Source organism: Cynocephalus volans, chromosome 9 (assembly GCF_027409185.1).
Source record: "Cynocephalus volans isolate mCynVol1 chromosome 9, mCynVol1.pri, whole genome shotgun sequence".
NCBI lineage: Eukaryota > Metazoa > Chordata > Mammalia > Dermoptera > Cynocephalidae > Cynocephalus > Cynocephalus volans.
The window spans coordinates 151,847,720-151,865,119 of NC_084468.1; positions in this window are offsets into that span (position 1 = coordinate 151,847,720).

Consider the following 17,400-nt stretch of genomic DNA (forward strand, 5'->3'; position numbering starts at 1 on the left):
TGGGGCAGCATGTGCCATGCCAGAGGTGGGAACATGGAGCTGCAGGATCCAATGTCCTTCATAACATCCAGATTACACAGACCTTTTCTTCCTCTGTCAAACCTGCTTGTGGGCCAGGGAGAGCTCAATCCCACGGTCTTTAAACCATCCATAGTAATCCAGAATTCATCTCTGCTTGACCTTTCTACCCCAGAGTGCACTTTACTATGTCTGAGAGGGTGATACTTGGGAAGACTCACTTTCAGCATGACAGAATGAGGAGGTCAACAAATCCTCTTCTCCACAAGCAACCATTATGCTGAACAAAACTGTCAAAGTAATCGTTGTGGCACTCTGGAAAATGGCATAGTCCCCCTCCCAGTTCTGCCAAGGAGGTTGCTCACTGGGTGGGCTGATGTGGTCAGTGACTGTGGTGCAAGGCAGAAGGGAAGTTGCTGCTCCACCAGCCCAGGTTGCGGTCACATTTGGGCAAGCAGCGGTGCCAGTCCATTTCATGTTGCTGAAACAGAACACCTGAGTTGGGTCATTTATGAAGAAAGAAGGTTTTTTTGGCTCATGATTCTGGAGGCAGGGAAGTCCACAACTGAGCAGCTGTATCTGGCCAGGGCCTCAGGATATTTCAACTCATAATGGAAAGTGGAAGGGGAGCTGGTGTGTTGTAAAAAGATCACTTGGCAAGAGAGCAAACATGAGAGAGAAACAGAGGAACAATCAGCTCTTGAGGGACCTAACAGAGCAAGAACTCACTCACCCCACCCTGCAGCAAAGGCATCAATCTATTCAGCAAGGATCTGACCCCATGACCCAAATACCTCCCAACACTGCCACATTGGGGATCAGATTTCAACATGAGCTTTGGAGGGACAATAACCTCCAAACCACAGCAAGCAGGTTGGTGGACTAACTGGGTATCTAACATGGAATCTAAGAGGTAAAACAGCAATCATGGGCTTTAAGCTCTCCCCATGTCCTGGGTTGACCAGAGGCTGTGCCTGTGTGCAGGAGAGACACAGTATCCTCAAACCACCCACACATCCCTGACTGATGGAGGCTGGGTGCACACACCTAAGGAAACAAGAGGACTCTGCAGAAAGAAAACCCTGGAGCTGACTTGACAGTGACCTGGACTTGGAAAGTGCTCCTCATCCAAAACACTGACCATCAGCCGAGAATGGAGCTGTATTGGCTTGTGGTGAATCATCACAAACTCTAATCAATGTTCTTCTGATTGCTAAGCTCTGCTGACACACAGGCAACTCCTGGGAAGCCAGGCTTTAAGAAAAATCAAAATCAAAAGAAAAATTCAGCAGAGACATCAGTGGCTACAAAAAGAGACTTCACAGATGAGTCCCAACAAGTTACTGAACAAAAAAACAGATGACAATACCAACAACAATTCCCTCAGGGTAAAATCATAATCCAGAATTTCCATAATATGGCATGTGAAATGACCAACATTCACCAAAAAATTATAAGACATGAAAAGAAACATAAGTTGTGACTCATATGCAGGAAAAAAGCAAGTCTCTGAATTAGAATGGACACATGTGGGCCAATGCACACAAGAATCGTGAAATCCCAGATTCTCCTTCACTCTCTAGGTCTTCAGAAGTGACTGATTCTTCCTGGTTACAGGCTAGCCCTCTCTCATTTGCTTGAAGACAATACAGAGGCCTGTGCCTTGCAAGATGATATATGTCCCCCTCAGGAGCTATCTCCACCTTCCTTCCTGGTGACTAGACCAGTAATTAGGGTCAGGTTAGAACATAACCCAGCTAGGGGAGTTCTAGCCTGCTAAGGGAGAAAGGAGACTCTAAAGGGAAGGAATGGTATGACCTTGCCATGGACTCTGGGAGAAAGTGTCCACAGGCTACTCCAATGGCTAATGGGAGCTTAGACAAAGAACATGGACCCCTGAGGTTCTAGAGCAGGACAATGCCATCTGCAGTGGAGAACTCTACATTATTTCAGAAGGAGCTCCTGGAATGCCAGAGGGTGCTGGTAAAACCTGAGTCTCTGACCGTGGGATGTCAAGTGATTATGTGGCCAAGACTCCCCACCATTAGCTAGGACCAACACACGACAAGGTGGAGCAGGCCCAGCAGCTATCCATCAGAGTCAGGCACAAGAAAGACCAGATGGCACAAATAAGCTACGTGACCAAGTGACCCACCACATGTCATGACCCCTGTTGTGTGAGCACCTGTTTCTCAGTTCAAACCTTTGTCTGCATGGGAAGTTTAACAAGCAACTGGGGGAGGAGAATATGGATGGCCTTGACTCATGGTAGTTTGGCTCTGTCTAGGGGTGCAAGCCAAAAACGAACTCCTGATGCAAAACAGCCCCTCTTGGGAGTGGCCCTGGAAGACAGCAGAGAGAGGAAGGCCTCCCCGTGGGCCAGATTCCAGTGGCATTTGCAGTGATCCACTTTGTGTAGAAGTGGCCCTGGGGTAAGAGTATCCACAGACCCACGGACAGTGAATATTCTAGCTGGTGAGTCAGGGGCCTGGAGGGAGAAGGATTGGAAGATTGGGAGCAAGGAAGTCTTAGAAAGAGGCATGTGGATGGCCCTATGAGGGCCTCAAACCAAAGGACACAGTTTACAGCAAACAATGCATGGCTGTGGGTACGTCACGATGGGATCCAGGGATCCTCTCACCTGCTGACCACCCAGAAGCTCCCAACCTAATAGAGTAATGGAAGAGCCTTTTGAAGGCACTGCTGAGGGACCAGTTTGGAGATGATACCCTACAAGGGCTAAACCTTATCCTCCAGGATGGGGTAATCACCCTAATTAATGACCATCATATGGTCCTGTGTCCCTCGAAGGTGGAATAGATAGGTCTGAGGTAAGGAGTGAAAATAGGAGTCACCCTCCCTACCATCCCTCCAGCAGCCACCTGTGTGCCCATGCCTCCTGCCCCCAACTTAGGCTCTGTGGGTCCAGAGGTCTGGGTTCCAGAGGAGGAGAGCTTGCGCCAGGGAGCACAGTAATCATGCCCCTAACCTCTAAGCTACCATTGTCCCCTGGCCACTTTGGCTCCTGGTACCAAGAGACTACTAGGCAAGGGAGGAGTTACATCCTGGCAGGGACAGTCCACCTTCATGAAGAAGAGGGGCAGGGCTGCTGCCATGCAGCATGTGAGGAAAAACATTTGGCACACAAGGGGTCCTCTGAGGCATTTCCTGGTACTCTCCTGTTCAGTTTTGATGCTGAAAAGTCAGGTGCAGCCTCAGCCATTGCTTGAAAAAGTCGTGGTGACACGTACTCAGGATTTCCAGTTATGAAGGTCTGGGCCGTCCGCCAGGTAGATTGCCTAGACTAGCAGAGGGTGAGAGGAATCTGCACTGTTTCACTAACCTTCCTCTTAAAAGTTTCTCCAGGAAAAGAGATTGACCTGCAACCCTGGAGAGCTGATCCCAGGAGAAATTGGCTCAGGCTATTGTGGGACTTGGCATGTCTGCAGGTGGGGTTGGAGACCTGGAAGGACTGATGTTGCAGCTCAAGTCCAAAGGCCATCTGGAGGCAGCATTCCTTCCTCCTCAGGGAACCTCAGTCTTTTCTCTTAAGGCCTTCAACTTACTGAATGAGGCCTACTTACCTTTACGGAGGGTAATCCGCTTTATTCAGTCTACCAATTTAAATGTAAGTACATCAAATAAATGCCTTCACAGCAACATCTAGACTGGTGTGGACCAAAAACTGGGTACTGTGGCACACCCAAATTGACACATAAAATTAACCATCATACCAACCTAGACTCAATACTTGGAGAAAGCGCCTCTGAGGAAGTGATTTAAGCTAGCAGGATGGCTGTGTGCAAAGTCCCTGAGGCCAGAATTGAGCTTGGGTGCTGATGGCAGAGGGGCCCCTCAGTCTTTCTGAGGCTCATCCCCTCACTATCGAGTAAATATAACACACAGCTCATGGTGGTGTGACGATCAAATATGAAAGTTTTTCTGAACCACAGGCCTTATATAAAATATAAAAACCCTCTCAATATTGTCTTACTAGAGCTCTTTTTGGTAGGAAATAGAACGTGGAAACTACATTCAGTAAACTGCCAAGTTCCACAACATCCACGTGCTGAACCGGCCTCTGGATCCTCGTTCTGCTTTACTTCTCAGCAAGTCGCTTCCCCCAAATGCACGTCTCATGAAGGTTCTTATCAGATACAGGCCAGGCCATAACCTAGCAGCCTGCAGTATTTTCAGAATTCCTTTAAGCAGATTTATGGCTGTATTTAGATAGTGATATTTGGGAATTTCTCAAGACCTGGGCTTACTCTGTTGATCATCATGGTGTCATCTCTTTTAAGGGCAAAAAGCTCATCGCACTTTGTACTGATAGACATGGATCTAAGGGAACTGCAGACACTAAAGCAGACCACAGTCTGGCCGCAGCATCCCCTGGGGACACAGGGCTCCGAGTCTCCCTGAGCCTGTCAGAGCTGCCAGGCCTGCGTCCCTCAGGCCAGCAGGGTCAGGCTGACGACTACTAGTAAGGGGTGTTTCATGAGCTCATGCAAAGCCCTTATTCCATGAGTGCTTTTTTCTGTTTGTTTAAAAAAGTAATCCTAACTCTGCCTCCCCTCCAAAGATCCCAGGATAAGTCGTTCTGCTAATGGGTCATGTTTACAATGAATGCTTCCAACTACTCAGTCACAACAGGGGGGTCTGGAGGGAGAGGGCAGCGCTGTGCCTGCAGTCCCAGACAGGGCTTTGCAGCAGAGGAATGAGATCAGACTTAGGGTCTTGAGCGGAGACAGTAAGAGATCTTCAGAGTCCATCCATTGATTTTGCTGATGAGGAAACCGAGGCAGAGAGGAACACAGCAGAGCCGAGCTCACTCAGTCCGCTGGTGCAGGGCCAGGGCCCACAATGGCCACAGGTGAGTCCAGGCCTGCCCTGGCCACTGTGCGCATCTCCTCTGGAGCTAACGTGAGGACCTCACCTCCCTGGTTTTACCGAAAAGGAAGGAGGCTGACGTGCTCCTGTGCCTGCCTGGGGCGGTGTGATCTCAGTTAATCCTTCCAGCAATCCCGCAAGGGAGAAATTATCATGGTGTAGAGAGCAGGGTCTCCCTCCCTCAAGGCTATCCATGGGATGGGGGCAGGTCTCTCTGTGTCCTAGGGGCCTGTCTGCGCAGCGTAGCATGTTCGGCAGCGTCCCAGGCCTCCCCCCATCGGCTGCTCACAGCACCCCCACTGTGACAACCAGATATTACCCAGTGTCCCCTGGGGAGCACGACCACCCTTGGTTGAAAGCCACCGTGAAAGAGGACACTGAGTTTCCTAGAGCAGCCTCCCGGGCCGTACGGGGCTGGAACTAGGGTTGTTGTGACCCAGAGCACGCATTTTCTCCCTGACATTCTCAGAACTGCCACACAAGGAACACTAGGGGCTGAAGGGGCTCGTCCAGGCACCGAGCTGTGGACAGCCAGGGAGGGGCTCAGCCCCAGGACCTCAGAGCTCAAGTGGGGCCCAGTGAGGGTTCACGTGTGTGGGGGAGATGGGATGAGCCCTGGACCACGCTGGGTTTGTTCACAGGTCTGCTTCTTCCTTCCCTCCATCGCTCCTCCCTGCCTCCCCTTGCTCTCTCCTCCAGTTCTCTCTGCTTTTGTGGGAGCTGACCTGTGTTTCAGCAGAAGGCAGGGTGGACCCCACATCTTCTCAGATACAGGCCCAGCCGCTGAATGCCCGCAGGCAGGCCGGGCTCTCCTGCGCCCAGGGTGGAAGGCAGGAGGGTGGTGGGTTTGGAAAACAGGGATCGGCTTTCGGTTCTCTTGGGATCCTGGCTCAGCAGAAGCTTCGGGGCCATAACCATCACCCAACTTCCCCTCGCTTGAAAAGAATTCCATCTGCCTCCCTCGCAGGCGTGCGGTGGCGATGGCACGAGAAGCACGCGCGGCTCTGCTCGGCGAGTGAGACACGACTGTGCACAACAGACGCGCTTATGAATACGAGGGAACGCGGAGGAGGAGCGGGTTTGGTGTGCCGTCCACGCCACAGGGACCAGCCACCCCCCTCATTCTCGCCTCCTTCTGCCGATGCCCCGGCGGAGGCCTCGTGGCAGTGATGCCCAGGGCCACCCAGCACCCCTGCGACCATGCCCACGTCGTTCCAACTCTGAGATGACCGTGCTCGCGGAGCACTGGGAGCAGCCGCCACCAGCAGCCAGCGCAGCGGGCCTTGCAGCCACCACGCACGAGCGCAGCGTGCGGGAGGCCCCGGAGGGTGGCGGCCTCCTGCGGGGAGAGTGCCCCGTGGGCGTGGCCTCGGCAGAGGCGTGGCCTCTGTGGGCGTGGCCTCGGCGGGGGCGTGGTCTCTGTGGGCGCGGCCTCGGCGGAGGCGTGGTCTCTGTGGGCGCGGCCACCGTGGGCGAGGCACGGACGTCTGAGCAGGGCCCGGCGTCTGGAGCAGGGCGGGCAGGGATGCAAGTGAGCAGGGTGCGGGGACCGCTGGCCGCGGGGACCCTGCGAGACAGGCTACTTGTACAGGAGGCTACTTGTATAGGAGGCCGGTGTGGCCGCGGGCGGGGAACCGGAGCGTGGGGCGAGGGGCGAGGAGGCCGAGGGGAGCCGGGGTCACAGAAGCCAGGCCTGGGAGGTGTCAGCGGAGGCCGGCACCCGAGGGCGCTCCGCCAAAGACGCTGCCACGGCGATGGAGGGGAGTAAGCTACGAGAAGTGGACGTTCGAAAGTGGGAAAATAATCGAGGAGAGTTCCTTCCCTGGGCTTGCTGCATTGGTGGCCCTGCAGGCGCCCTGGGCAGGGACGGACGGTGCGACCGGGCTTCGCTCCTCACCCGGGCCCTGCAGGTCCTGTAGCACAGCCCCAGACAAGCGGGTCAGAGGCGGCGTTTGTAGAGCACCTGAGGGCTGGGCGTTCACAGGCCCACCTTAGCTCTTGCTCTCATGTCCGCTCACGGCGACCTGTGCACCAGTTTCTAGAAAACTGGTCAATGGAACAGAAGATTTATTGAGAGACTTTAGTATGAGGGCTGCTGGCCTTTGGACCTATACAGCCGACCTTGGAATGGCTGTCCCATGGAGATTGTGAAAAGTGCTGTGGTAATGAGGCTTCCCAGTGTTTTCACCCCGTTTTGCATCTGGGGAAGCTCCCAAGATGCTTCCACGAGAAGCGTGCAGATGGCTTGCAGCTGTGAACTCAGAGGTGCCACTGTAACCTTTCTACCTCAAGAGCAATCCTGAGACCCCTCCAGTGCAGGATGCCTAACGCACCAGCCATGAGTTCATTCTGCCTGGGCTGGCCTCAGGAGCTCTGTCCTTAAACACAGAGCCACGCTGTGGCTAGGAGAGTCCAGGGAGCAGAGTCCACAGGGAGCTGCAGGGTCCACGTGGCTGCCTCCCCCCCCTGCATATCCAGCCTGGAGACACCAGCAGGCAGGCTGGGCCACACGCCAGTGTGTCCTTGGCAGCTGGGGGCACGGGGCATGTCTCTGATTCACATCCTCATCATCTCACACCCCTATGGCAGGGCTGTGAGGAGGAATGGCCAGTGATGGCCAGGCTGTGCATTGCCCCTCTCGGACGCCACACTGCTGAGCCGGCCCTTCCTGTGATGCAGTCCAGCCTTCTCCTAAGAGTGCCACGTCTCTGTTAGAAGGCAGCACTCTGAGGAGGCGTTGTCAAATAGCACTGATCTGTCAGTGATTTAATACATTGGTTTTCTTCCCTAATAGGAGGACTTAACAGGTAGAAGGTGAGAAGGGCAATTCTACCATTTGGTGAGACAAAAATGAGGAAAGGAGATAAACTTAGAACAAAGGCAGTTATTTGAGAACTGCTAACTAGCCCACAGCCTGTCTGCTGTGGATCCAACTACAGTCCCAAGACAGGGGACAAAGTGGCATAAAACCACCCCAGGGGTCAAACCCCAAATGTGCTTTCATCTGATTTTTTTTCTAAGAACTGGCATTACTTTGGAGTCTTCACTAATCAAAACTAAAATGACTTTTAGCATAAGGGCAGATAGCCTCAAAGAGGGGCTAAATTAGATGACAGAATGGAGGCAGGGAAAGAAGGCAGGAGCCAGGCCTGAAGAGAGACCCTCACCTCAGGGTGGAGGAAGGTGATGCCCCATCTGGCTGGTGTGGGTTGTGTATGCACTGGGCGTGGTGGGGTTGCTTGTGGGTGTTGAGTATGTGTGTCTGTTGGGTGTGGCTAAGCTTGCGGGGGGTGGCTTGTGGGTGTCCGTGTGTTGCACACGTGAAGCATCTGTAGGGTTTGTGAGAACTGGGTGTGAATGTATGTTGGGTGTGGGGGGTTCTTTCTGAGTGCTGGTGCATGTTGAGTGTGCACAGGATAGTGTGTGTGTCATGTCCCTCTCCTTAAACCTAGACTTTGACACTGGAGGTTTTGCTTACAGGTCCCAGGGCTATAGGGCAGGAAAGAGAAAGGGGGTTTTCTCAGAAGAAGCCCCATCACTGAATCTTTTGAATTGTGATCCAGGACAGCACAGCTTCAGCATACGATGTGAAACCTCGTGTTTCTCTTAAGCTGTGGGCCAAACAGATATAAGAAAATAAAAGAAAAAAAGAAAAATCAACCCAGATGTTCAGAAATGGGCCAAAAGACAGGGCCACATAAGAAGATCATGGAAACTATGGGTCACTCAGCGAAAGCAGTCCAGTCCTGGAGAAGCGACGCCTACCCTCTAAAAGATTCCCAGTTAGTTTTTTGCAGGCTGGGGAATTCTCAGTTACTATGGAATTGCTTTTCACAACAGAATTTCTAAGAAACGGTGTGGGGGAAATACACTCTGAATGTAACTTAAGTAATAAAAAGACTTTAAGGTTTACTTTCAGTATTTTAATGCTAAATTGTGTTTATGTGGATAGTTTTTCAACAACTCATTCACTCATTCATTCATTCACTCACTCACTCAGCAAACGCCTGCTTGCATGGACAGTGCGGGGCAGTGGTGGTGCAGAGAACAAGGTACGGCCTGTGTCACAAGTCATTCCCCAAACACTCATCCTGTCCTCTGTGCTGGCCATGGGGGACATGGCAGGGATAAGACAAAGTCTGTCTATGTCCTCATGGAGCTCATGTTCTAGCAGGGATATCGGACACCGAGTCATTGTTTAAGTGTCACAAGGAGAAATCTGGGGGTCATGCTAGTATTCTTGGAGAGAGCGACAAGTACTCTGAGACCCTGAGGGTGTCAGCCAAGCAGAGCCAAGGCCGTGAGAATGGAGAGAGGGAAGAGGGGCTTCCACACACAGCAGTGTCCTGAGAAGGTGCCAAGGCGGCCCTGAGCAGGGACAGCGAGGGTGGTTGCAGAATTGTAGGAGGCCCCGTGTGGCTGGGCACTGAGGGGTGCTGAGCAGGAGTGGGGAGAGAGGCCAGGTCGGTGGACAGGGCAAGGTCAGGCCGAGCCTTAGAGCTCGTGTTTTGTATCCCGTCTCTGCTAAGATCAAAAGCACATGGTTTCCTCTTGATGATGAGCTTCAGTTTTAAGGCCACTCGGATAAATGTCGGGAAGGGCCACCCCCAAGTCTACTGCCTCCAGTTTGCTAGGGAACAAGCCTTCCTCTGACAGGGCCTCCAGGCCACAGCTTGACGTGGGAGTCAGTCTGAAATGAAATGAAATTTTATCTTGAAGCTGGGGTTTGCATTTCAGGTTTAAAGGATCAGCTATAAAAATGCAATGTGAAAAGGAGGAAATACTGATTCTGGTTTTGTTGCTGTTGTATCGGTCAAGGTGGCTTTCATCATTAGTGGGCAACATGACTGTTTATCTTTATCATTTACTGAATTCTAGAAGTGCATAGCTGACATTCATTCTTTATCACCACAATTTCCCCATCTAACATAGAACGAACCTTGCTGCACGTTTTTATGGAATGACACAGGACTTGAGTTTGTGGCTGGTGTGCAGTGACCTAGCCCTGCAGGACTGTGCACACACGTGGTGTTCACCCTGGCTGGAAAGTGAGTGCACACAATTGCTTGACTCTCAGAGAACAGAATGCAGAAAGGCTTAAATCTATTTTTTTAAACATAATATAATTATAGGAGTGCGGTTGATTTATTTTAAATCCCACGACTGGGTCATATTAGCCAATAAGCTCAGAGGACAGTGAATTCCAGACACACATAGGGAAGTGTCATACCCTTATGCTAGCAAGTCATGCTCAAAAGGGAGACTTCTACTCAGATCAGCTCTGACTAGATCTACCTGAGGCCCTGAGCACCTGCAGGCACTTGATTTTGATCCATGGGTGGCTTCTGTGGGCTTCAGAGTTCTCCCCAAAGCCTTATGCCTTTGCATGTGCCCTGTCCCCTGCAAGCATTAGATTCAGCCTGTATGGTGTCATGCTTGGATTCTAAGTGAGTCTTTTCTGGAGAAGTCTCCTGGCTCTGCCAGCTCTTTATAACCACACAGCCATGGAGGCAGCAGACACTGGATCTGGCAGATGGCCCTACACAGTCATCTGTGTATCTGAGTTCACAGAGACCCTTGGTTTAGCTTGGACTTACCCGCTTCCTTTCCCCCAGTCCAGAGAAAGGGGGAGAGACTAGAAACATACTCTGGTATTAAAGATACATCAAAGGATAGAAATTAAAAAGTGTTTCCTACAGCTCTGAGCACTTACGTCCAAGACAACCAGTGGCCTCAGATCTGGGGATGCAGGTCTAGTGTAGGTCAGCGTGGTTACTATGGGCAGCTGCTGAGCCTGTGTTTCTAAGGAGATGATCAGCTGATCGTTAATAAGTTGTGTGAGTGCTTTAAAAAAATGACAGTGTTTTAGAAATCTAGACAAAAATTTATAATTCGTACACTTCAGGAGATAGGACACAAGGAAAAGCTTTTAGTTTTCCTTTATTTTCTCATTATCCTACATTCTTTGTCACTATGTCCTATCTCCACAACCAACGCTTAAGTCTCCCGGGAAGGACCACAGCTTCCTCTGTACCCAGTGTGGCCACCTAAATGTAGTGTGCACATATTCCATGTGACCCCAGTTTTGAGGATAATTATGACAACTCGCCACCACTGCTACCCAGGATATTTCTTGGAATATTTAGGCATGTGAGGTGGGGAATCACTAAGTGTAAAGAAAAGCTCTCAACCACTTTAAAGCCCCTCCTACCCCTTTCAAAATTTCCTGAATCAGTTAAAAAATGAGCACATTTTCTGAGAAGCACAAGCTGTCTTTTATCTCCTTACATATATCAAAGAACAGAAGATAACTTTCAGGGCTAAATCTGAGGGACTGCTCCTTCCGGGGTCCCATCAATCAGACCCTGACACGCCCCCATCCCACCCACACCCCCAGCTAACCTGCGAACCAGACGGCAAGGTCACCCAAAGTGGAGCCTTTCTTTGGTTGGCCTAGTGGTGTGCACACCTCATTCTTGGAATTGCCTGAAAAGGTTCATTCTCGGAAGGGGAGGGAGGTGCACAATGCAGGTGGCCGGTGGAAGCATTGGCAGTGTTTTTGTCCTTGCACAATAATCTGGTCAAGCACCTGGTTTGACAAGGACATGAGCTGTTTTCCCTTCAGCATTGGGTCTGTCACAGCAGTCCTCACCAACCCCCAACCCTCCCAAGTGTCTTGCTGGCCATTGAATGCTCATGTGGGGATTTATAAAGTTCTGATGCTCAGGTTCTACTGCAGACCAAGTGAGTGTGAATCTCTCAGGAGTAGCGCCCAGGCTTCTGTCTTCTTTACAAGCTCCATGTGTGATTCTAATGTACAGCCACAGTTAAGAACCACTGAGCTAAACAAGTCACGGCTGCCCCAACTCTCTTGTCAGTGACTGGTTTCGGAACTTGCACATGACCTTATGCTAGCCATTGAGACATGAGGAGAGGTCTTCGGAAGCTGCTGGAAAAGGGTTTCCTAAGGAGAATGTGACACCTGGCAGAACTGCTACCTAGAAGACTCGAGAGCCTCCAGAGTCTGTTGCGGGACCACTACCTGGAGTGCAGTATCCAGAGCTTGCCTGACTCAGGGCTTCTTGTGGTAGGTGAAATACGTTGCCTTGTTTTTTAAGCCTGTCTGAGGCTTAGCTGTGCGTTATTTGTTGAGATAAGCATCCTCACCAATTCCTGCGGGTGTTCCTTCTGCCCCTGGAGAAAGAGCCTAGGAGCCAGGTTCCTGGTTCAGGTGCCCACCTTCTGTTAAACACTTCATCTCCTCTGTGCTTCCACCTCCAATGTAAGAGAATGGTGGCTTCACCGTAGTCAAGACTCTAGAGGGTCTGTAAAGCTCTCGTGATGCAGAGTCTGGACGCGAAGTGGGTCGGGGGCGTTGCCGGGAGTCGGGCTTCGAACGCTACACTCTTCAGGAATGCCGGGTGCTTTCCTCTGTTTATAACCAGCCAGTCGATCACCCGGGATAGGAGCTGACTGCGTGTCACTCCCCAAATTGGAAACTGCGGATAACAAGCTCTTTAAATCTTCCCATCAACCATGTGAGGTAGATGAGATTATCATTCCATTTTCGGGTGAGGAAGGCGAGGTGGAGAGGGTAGGTAGCGCGAGCTGGGGCTGCAGCTCTCTCTTCAGTAGAGCAAGGCGGGCGGTGCCTGCCGGGTGCCCTCAGGATGCGCGGCAGGTGCAGGCGCTTGGGAAGTGGGAGTGATGCCATGTGGATGGGGCTGGGGACACTGCCTGCCTGTCCAAACAAAGATCACATCCTGCTCTGGAAGTATCGGAGTGACCTCAGCAAAGTTGCTTAACCTTTGTGCCTGGGTTTTTTCATATGTAAGATTGGGTTAGAAAATCTACCCCACGCCTATGTAAAAACAGTTGACAAAGGACCTGCCTGACACTTTACCCACAGTGTCAGAAAGTGGCTGAAGTAGGAGCATGTGTCAACATGGCAAGCACAGTGGGGTGGAGCGAGGTGTATCCCCACCGTGCTGGTGAGGGAAGGCTGGGCAGAGCCCAGTGGGGAGAGCACCTGTAACAGACCAGCCTTTGGGTCGATGACTGCTCTGCCCCGGGGACAGAAATATCTGCAGTGGTTCAGGAGGGCTGACTGGGCAAAGCCTGAGCGGCCACGGCTCTAGCATCTGTGATTAGGACTTCTCTAAAACTGTTGGCTCTACTGAGGAACAGCAGTGCAAACAGACCTATTTCCAGAAATCAATCATACACTTCGTCTTTGTCGTGCATCCGAACATCTTTACAGGGCCTTTTGAAAAAACAGGCACAGGGAGAGAAGGGTGACTCATATCACTAGCCTGATTTAGCCCTCACTGTCAAGGCCAGGGGGCCACCACCTGCCTCATGCCCCCAGGAGGTGGCAGAATGGCCTCTGCTCAGTGGAAGCTGTGCCCTGCTGCCCTCCTGCTATGAGGTTGTCTCAGGGAGAGAAAAGGGGTTTGTTCTCTGGGGAATATAATGTGGAAACTACCCAGGTACTGATCTCTGTCTCTCAGAAGTACTGGCCACCAGCTGGAAATTTTCAGGGTTGTCCAGGGGTGCCCATGGCAGGGACTGGATGATAGGGTGTCCTCAAGCACAGCCGCAGGCCTGGATGAGGACACACACTGTTCTGAAGCCTCCAACTGGAGACGCTTCGGGACATCCCAAGGACTGGGTCCTGTGGCACATGGGCCGGTCCCCAAGGACTCCTTGCACACATTTTTCCCAACTCTGCACTGGGCAGTGTTAAATATAAAAATAAGCATGACTGTGAGAGTGCCTGTTTTGTGCCAGGCATTGTGCAAGGCTCTTCACCTAGCTTCTTGCCAGTTCCCACACTGACTCTATAAGGTAGGTTTTACTAACTAAGCCATGTGAAGATAGGTGCCAGAGGTGGCAGGGCACACCTCAGACCCAGGAGACTTATCACAGGCACCTCTGCTCATAGGGCCTTTGGCTTCTCACTCTCGCGGGCTTCCACTCTCTGCAAATGTCCAACCCCCATCTCAGCTTTGCATCTTCACCTCAAACATCTGCCATCTACCCATCACCACTAGGGCTGGCTCCCACCTCCTCTGTGGAGGAACAGCATCCGCTCAGGAGGGAGCGACCACCCCCTGCTCACCCACCTTCCCAGGCTCCTCTGAGCCTGCAGCCCCCTGGCCCTCACACCAACCACCAGCCCTTCCCCAACATAGACTCCTGCAGGGAAGAGACTCAGGAAGGACGAGAGGTGGGTGTGGAGGCAGGGAGGTGGCACACTAGGTCACCTGTGACTCACCTTGCAAAGCCCCGGACACCTGCTGGCGAAGCTCTTTCACTTCAAGGAGGCATGCTTTGGTGCAGGGCTCGCTCTGCCCGCTGCATCCGTGTAAAATGGAGTGTTATTTCCCAGCAGCATCATTATGAGGATCAGATTTTTTAAAAAGTACTTGGCATCTTTCCCATTATTGTTCAATAGATGGTAGTTATTATTATATTTGCCTGTGTTATTATTCACTCTAAAAATGGATTTAGGCCAGAAAACGAATGCTTGCACAGTGGCTGTGATGCTGCACCCTGTGATGATCACAGTGAGCTGACCTCAGGGACCACACCTGGGGGATTTTGGTTTTCTCCATTTTTCTCAGATCTCTTCACTCCCTACCCCCAGTTCCTTTGTGACCAAAGGTAATCATTTTCCTGAAAGAGTAGTCAATCAGCGGACTTGGCTGAAGAAAAGCCCTGCCCATTCCCTAGGACTGGAGACCTTGGGCCTGGGCCCGGACCTAAGCACGGGCCACTGCACCTTCCATGCAATGGGTGGTTTGGTGATGTCTGACACTGCCACCCGAGTTGGGGCCAGGCTCCACAGGTGAAGGGCATTGCGCTCATGAGACAGTCCCCACTTCTGATGCCAGCCACAAGTTCAGGGATCCCCAGGCCATCTCTACTTCTAACCAACTGGCTAGAAATTTGGAGGGTTACCAGGACCACTTCAGGTCTAATAATTTGCCAGAATGACTCACAGAACTCAGGAAAGTGCTACAAATATGACAACAGTTTTATTACACAAGATACACCTCAAGACTGCCAAGTGAAGGGACACTAGGGCATGGGCTGGGAGGGCTCCGGAGGCAAAGCTTCTGCATGCTCGAGACACACCACCCTCCCACTACAGTGATGCAGTTGCCAACCAGGGAGCTCCAAGGAGCATAGTGTCCAGAGCTTTCATTGGGGTTTCATTACATAGCTGTGATTGATTGAAAGACTCAGCCACATAGTCTCCAGCCCCCCTCTCTCCCAGAGGTCAGAATCAAAGCCCTGACCCTCTAATGACATTGTTGGTCTTTTCAGCATGGCCAGCTCCCATCCTGAAGCCATCTAGGGCCAAAACCATGAACAGCCTTGGTGCCTAAACTATGAGTGTCTACCACAAATAGCAGACACTCCTATCGCTCAGGAAATTCTCAGGATTTAGAAGCTCCCTCTCAGGAACTGGGAACAAAGGCTAGTGAGTTTCTTTACTGCATGGGAGGACTATGGTACTATGAGCATGACTGTTCTTGCACACACACACACACACATATCTCTGCTTCTAGAGAATAAAACCATAGCTCCTTAGCATTTCATGCAAAGCCCATCACCACCTGGCCTTATCCCACCCTCCAGCTTTCCAACCTGCCACCCAGGCTTCTCAGCACTTCCTGAACAGGCCTGCCAGGATGTCCCGAACACATGCCTCACCCTCAGTACCTGGCATGGCTTCTTCTCGGCCCTCCTGTGGAAAGCTCCACCTAGTTCCTTGGAGCAGAGCTGGTTGTCCAGTCTCTGATGTAACCAACGTTCTGTGACATATTTCTGTAATCATAATTGCCATGACTTCTTGTGACTTTTCTCTTCAACACAATAGTTTTCCCCATTTGGTTTTTAAGCCCATACGTACATTAAATGAGTTTTGGCTGTAAGTAATAGAAAAATCTGGTTCAAAGCACAAGGAAATCTCTAGATAACTTGTGAGGTCCAGAGATAGCTGGGCCCGAGGTGTTCCAGCCACTCAGTGATGCCATTGAGAAGCAGGTGCTGCCTGCTCTGCTTTGTTGTCCCTGCAGAGCTGGGCTGTTGGTTAGTAGCTGCTGTTTAATGTGGAGGAGGGCAGCGGTGCAGTGTTGGCCATCCTGTGCCCTCAGAAGAGGGTCCCAAGCAAGACGGGAAGCAGGAGCAAAGGACTTTTTCCTCTTGCCCCTCTCTTTCTTATCAATTAGGAAAATATTTCTTACCAGCCCCCAGGAGACTTCCTCTTATCTCACTGGCCACCACGGATCACAGTTCTCTCCTGGACCAGCCTCTGGCAAAGGGAGTGAATCTCCGTGCTCCGTTCCATTCGAGCCACTCACAACTGATTCCTTACAGCTGCACGCATTTTTCCTTGAACACAGTCAGCTTTCCCTGGGAAGGAACAGGTGGGCATGGCTGGAAAGCCCTTGACATGGAAGAAACACATGTATAATGTGTCCTTAAGCAAGAGAAAGGCAGTCTAGGATATGAGGAAGGAATGAGGGAAGGAAGCAAGACAGAACGATCTGAACCAAACAGGAACACCAGGTTCTAGCGTGTTGATATTTTTCAGATTGAATGTACTCTCCAAATAAACCCCATGTAAGATTCATGTATATTTGTCATCATGATGTACTTAACAGTTTTCAAACTTTTTGAAGCAAGCAAACTTTTATGTCAAAAATATAAAACTGTGTTTCTTTTTTACTCTGTGGCTCAATATAAAACACAGGTAATCCACTTCCATCCAGAAATGACTTGCACTGCACACTTTTTGCCTAACCTCTCGGTTGCTCTTAGGAAAAATGTTCCTCACCTTTCTGGAATGAAGAAGGAAGTACTTTTTTTGGAGATTAAGTAATGTACTCCTGAAAACATAATTTTTTCAAAGGAGTAATTTCCCCCAACCCTCCATATGTAACCTCTTTGTTAAAGTGCTGCATAGACTCTCAGGCAGTGCTGGCGGAATCTCAGCAATCATGATCTGGAAAACCCAGCTTGACGAGCTTTCCCTCCTCAGTGCTTGCGCTGGAAGCAGAGCAGGTTGGGAGCTGCCCATCAGAAGTTCTGCCCCAGAAACCAAGGTGCAGGATTGCACCCCGCCCTGCAATGTCTAAAAGTGGAGAGGGGCTTGGCCAGGCAGTGGGTGGGGGAGTGTGGATCCAAGCCAGTTTCAATGATTTTGACAATGAAACTCACCTGGGTGTGTGTAGTTTGACTTTGGTCTTCAGGTTTAGATGCTCCCCAAAGCCAAACTGAAACCCTTCAAACTGGTGCCATACAAAAGCTGACCCTTTAGTAGTGTGTGCCTCAAATCATGTGAACTGAAACCAGTGGACTTCTCACAGCCCACGGGGACCTCCTGGAGCCACAAGCTGACACAGCTCTGTGTTCAGTACTGACTCAGAATAAAGGGCCCCTCGAACCCATGACACACTCTGCTCACTTCAGATCCTGTCT